Source organism: Biomphalaria glabrata, chromosome 11 (genome assembly GCF_947242115.1).
Source record: "Biomphalaria glabrata chromosome 11, xgBioGlab47.1, whole genome shotgun sequence".
NCBI lineage: Eukaryota > Metazoa > Mollusca > Gastropoda > Planorbidae > Biomphalaria > Biomphalaria glabrata.
Genome location: NC_074721.1, coordinates 34,837,780 through 34,843,304, shown reverse-complemented (window position 1 = coordinate 34,843,304; position 5,525 = coordinate 34,837,780).

The following is a 5,525-nucleotide window of genomic DNA, read 5'->3' as shown; positions in this document are numbered from 1 at the left end:
ATAATTAATGCCATATATTCGGAAATTCCCAAACGCGATAGTCCTTTCAAAACCGAAGTTGGATCTAGTTCTCAAGCCAAATTTAAATTTCGTTCTTTTTTTTTCTACTTTGAAAAGTATAACAGTCAAACTAGAGTTTTTCCCCCGTGTGGTCAACGAGCTAGTTATTCTTTTCTCAGCGATATACATCAACTTTTACATTTCTGGGGAAATCGTTAGAGTCGTTTTTTGAGATCCGTGTCCAGGTTTTAACCATTTCTCTCCATGAAGTTCTCTTTTGAATATAGGCAGTTTGTTATAAAAAGAAGCCACCCAAGCTAGTCACCTCGAGACCGGCTCGAGACACTCAACTCAAATTTCCCAAGATTGTTTTGAAATGTTTTAAAAAGATACAACATCGGGCCACCCCACGTAGATCTAATTCCATATTGTATTCCATTTTTAGGAAACGGGATATCATATGTTGATCCGAAATTTTCACATTTTACGAAGCCACAGCAAATGATAGTCAATGATTAAGACCTTACAACCACTTTCTAATCGGATGCCCATTAATTCATTCAATTCATTACCAAAATACTACTACTACTAAATAGCCTATGTGAAGTCAATGCGCATTTCGGTAACCTCTTCACAAATCTTCCCGCACTGTATCGGATTCCTGAAAGGCGAATATTGTCCTCACGTGGTCCTGTACACACGAAATGATTGGATAAACCATTCAGGATGCGATGCAAATCTGGTAAAGAAAATCATATTCGGAAAAAAATGATGAAACTCTAATGACAAGGTTGCTAGGGTCAAATCTTGATGACAAATCCAGAAGAAAAATTCCGTTCTACACCAAATCTGAACCTTTAACGTCTGATTGGCGTAGAAGAGTTATTGAACTTTGCGTCTGAGTGGCACTATGTAAAGTACACAGGGGGGGGTCTGGATCTGCTGACCAAACAATAAAGTGACCTTGACTTTACACTGTCACGTGACTCATGAAGTTTTTGACAGACATTTTTGTATGTGTGTGCTTAAAAAGTTATAATAAGTCTACGTGACTTAGCCCTGAACAGCCAGGGTTTATAGTTCAAATCAAAGGCGAGTGGACAAGCGAATACACAGGAGACTTGGGTCAAGTGGCGGATTGTTTATATGGCAAGAATTGAATCACCCCCCCCTCCCGGTAACCAGGTAATTCTATCCCCCCCCCCCACCCTCATGGTAACTAGCATTTCCTTTTGTTTTTACATACCACGAACTTATTTTTAAAAAACTTCCCTTTGCTGTTCCCACCCCCTTCCATTTTAAAATTTAACTAATGGACAAAATATTGCTTAGCAGGGTGGTGCATGTCTTGAATGGACTTGTAGGTCCTTTAATTAAATACTTAAAGGGTAGGGGCGCCCTCCTTGAATCTGATGAGGCGGACAACTAGGAATGAGTCAACTGTATCAGAGACATCAATACAAAACATACCATAAAAAAGTCGAGGGTAATCAAGATTTTTTTTTTTGGGGGGGGACAAATATACCCTCTTTCGTATATTTTACTATCTTTGAATAATGAAGGAGTAATTACCCTGGTTGTTATCAAACAAAATAATGAATTTACCAGTAATTAATTGACTAATTGGTAATTTTTTTAATTGATACATGTCTTGTCTATGCCAATGAATAATTTTGCAAAGTTTCAACTTGATCCGAGATTGGGTGAGTGAGAATAAACGTGTATAAACTTTTTACCTGACAGACAGAAAAACAGACGATAGAAGTTTTGTTAAATGCCGGGCGTTTACTCCGCTGTTTAAACTTTTGATATATTCTAAAACAAAAATAGTCTAGTTTAAACAAAGTTAGAACTGAGGTATTGTCAACAGTACAATGCTTAAAGGAATGGGGCATAGGAATAATGGATGTTCAGTTGCTTGAACAGTACTGCTTCAAATCATTTGCAATGAGAGAAAGATTTTTTTTTTCAGCAACCTACTTTATGAAGAGTGAAGAAAATGTCACCTCGTCTGAGACTTTAAGGCTGGACGGGAGGGTCTCTCCAGAATAGGGCTCTACACTTACATGAAACAAAAACAGTTCTAATACATGAACCATGGTCGTCTTACTACTGAAGGAGACAAGCAATACACTACACTACTATAGGCCCTAATTAATTGTGAGGATTTGATTCTAGAATTATTCTGATTGTCCAATGACCCTACCGCTGATCCAAGATATTTTGTTACGTGACACCAGGCTATTGGGGATTATGTAATGGACCACATCACTGTGTCGTTACTCTTCTTCGTAATACTAAGTAAGAATAAATGAGAAACTTATAGAAAGTTATTATATTTGTCAATAAACTAAAAAAGGAAATTAAAAATGCAGTTTTAATTTCGAAGTGAAACCTACTCTGCGCATATCTGTAATTTAAATTCGATAAAGAGTTTGTAATTGTAATGTATGAAACGTTTAGGTATCATGAGGTGATGTTTCTACACTGCAAATGGAAATTTTTTAATTTAAAAAAAAATTATGTTTTATTTAAATCACTTTAAGTTTTTTTTTAACGTTTGTTGATTTCTTTTTATCATATTTGATCTTTTCGGTCACCAGAAGGGACTACAATGGGCTAATAATTGTGATAACGTCTGCTGGAACAATGTGTGCATTTACCTCCCTTTGACATCTTAAAATTCTTCTTGAAGTCAACTATTTTAAGTAGACCTTGGATAACACGCATGTCAAGTGGTTGACTGTTTACATAGTACAAGTAGTTTAAATCATGCCATACATTCCACCCCCAGTCCCTTTTTAAGTTTCTGCCCCTCCCCCCACCTCACTAAAGTAGCCAAATTTTTTCACATTTTTCAACTTCCCCCTACCCGGCACATTTGAAACAAAAAAAGAAATGAATCGCCTTTCTTTTTTTTTTTTTTTTACCAAGATTAGTGTTAAAACAATTTTTCTTTGCAGGGCAGCGCATGGCTTGTGTAATTTTAGATCTAGATTTCGACTTTCATATCATGATTTTCCCAACATTAGTAATTGCTGTCACAATCTAGTAAAGAAAAATAAATAAAAAAAAAAACACAAAAAACCACACACTCAAAAACCAAGGAATACCTGTATACATATTTCTGAGCTTAGTGTCTTGGTAGAAACATTCATTAAATGGGAAAATCCCATTCACTGTTTCGTACTGCAGTATTGAGTACACTGAGCGTGATAGTAAAAAAAAAAATAAAAAATATTTAAATATTTCGTTTGTGTAAAGACAAAGTTTAACTAACCAGCTCCACACGTATAACTATATCTCTCAACAAAGTAGAAGTTATTGCCCTTTTTCGATATCAAACCAAATAATTAACTACCAACCAATGATCAATTGATTGATGTTTTAATTGCTTCATGTTTTACTACGCACAATAAATAAACGTTTAAGGTTTCAACTTAATCCGAGAATGGGTGTGGGAGAAATAAAGTTTACATATATGTGAATACAGAAGGATTAATTTCCCTTGATGGTATCAAACATAAAAATTAATTATCAGTAATTAATTGACTATTTGAAATTTTTTTAAAAATTGAATCACTGATTGTCTTCACCAATGAATAATTGTGCAAAGTTTCAATTTGACCAGAGATTGGATGTGATAGAAATCACGTGTTCAAACTTGTTACTAAACAGACATAGTTGATAAAAGCTTTGTAATAAGAAAGTGGCTATCTAGTTCTAATCCATCACTCCGTTTCTTTAGGGAAGTAAACTCTAGGTCATATTAACTAAACCTTTTTTTTTTCGAAATAGATGTAGATTCTAGAAGATCCGTATATCACGAGCGGACATTATTAAAGTTGGCAAGTTTTTTCTATAGTTTACCCGGTATCTTATCGTATAAAATACAGACGTTACTTCAAAGTACATAAGAATAAGTATAAGTTGAATAAGAATATTCTCAAATAAAAAAAAGCTATTTACCTGCAATCAAGGTCATAAAGTGTGTAACGTTTTTAGCCTAATGATCATGTCTCAAGACATGTTGTAATATAAAAGACTTATTATAGTGGTTTAAGATTTATGACTGTGATAAATTTAACAGGACAGTCTACTATACATAAACCTACATCGTACTTGACCTTATTTAACATTCCCATGTCAACGCAGCGGGGAAAGGCTCCATCTTCTTGTTTGTCCATCTTCTTGTTTGACCATCTTCTTGTTTGTCCATCTTCTTGTTTGTCCATCTTCTTGTTTGTCCATCTTCATTAGTGTCCATATTTGTGTGTGTCCATCTTTATCTGTGGCCATTGTTCTTGTGTTAGTTTATCCTTTTGTGCGTCTATCATATTGAGTGTCCATTTTTCGTGTGTGTCCATATTCTGGTTTGTCCATCTTCTTCTGGTGTGCCTTTATTCTTGTTTGTCCATTTTCTTCTTGAAGTTTTATTCTTGTTTGTCCATTTTCTACTTGAAGTGCCTTTATTCTTTTTTGTCCATCTTCTTATTGAAGTGTCTTTAGTCTTGTTTGTCCATCTTTTTCTGGCGTGCCTTTATTCTTGTTTGTCCATTTTCTTCTTGAAGTGTCTTTATTCTTGTTTGTCCATTTTCTTCTTGAAGTGTCTTTATTCTTGTTTGTCCATTTTCTACTTGAAGTGCCTTTATCCTTGTTTGTCCATTTTCTTCTTGAAGTGTCTTTATTCTTGTTTGTCCATTTTCTTCTTGAAGTGTCTTTATTCTTGTTTGTCTATCTTTTTTGTGTGTGTCTTTATTCTTGTTTGTCCATCTTCTTGTGCGTCTTTAATCTTGAGTGTCTTTATTCGTGTGTGTCTATACTCTTGTGTATGCCATAGTTTGTTTTTCTCAGATACTTATTGTTAGAAGTTTCGTTAAGATTACAGCTACATTCAGCTGGACCGGAACAGCTTCGAGCTACGAAAGAAAATGTGTAGATCCAGATCGAGGAAGATTGTAATGTCAACAATCACAGAACTATTGGCTTCTATATAATTAATGAGCAAAAGAGATCTAATCACGCTGACCTATAGCTACATAAAAATGTTGACATACGCAATGGCCTTCGACGATGCAGAGATTGTCCATTAGTATTTAGTCTATGCACCCTCCTTCCAAGGTTAAAAAAAGAGCTACTTACGCCCATGCATGTGTTCTTACGAAGATCGAAAAATCTGTTAACACAGCATTGTTTTATTTTTCTATTTATTCTATTTGCCTTGTCTTTCATTTACCTCCCCTGTGTTGTAAAAAAAAATGCTGCGGGGGGGGGGGTGGAGAGGAGGAGGAAAAGGGGGGGGGGAACAACACAACAGCTCACAAAACAATATGTAGATAAGGCTCGTGGCTGCTGTGTCAGATTTATGACACAATCTCGCAACTGTGCTTTCACATTTGATCTGGGTTTAATTTAAGAACAAATTCACTGTGTCCCCTTTACTATACTCTGCCTTCTCCTCCACCCCTCGACACACACACACACACACCATGTATCAATATGCTTTCCCTCCCCCACCTCATCCT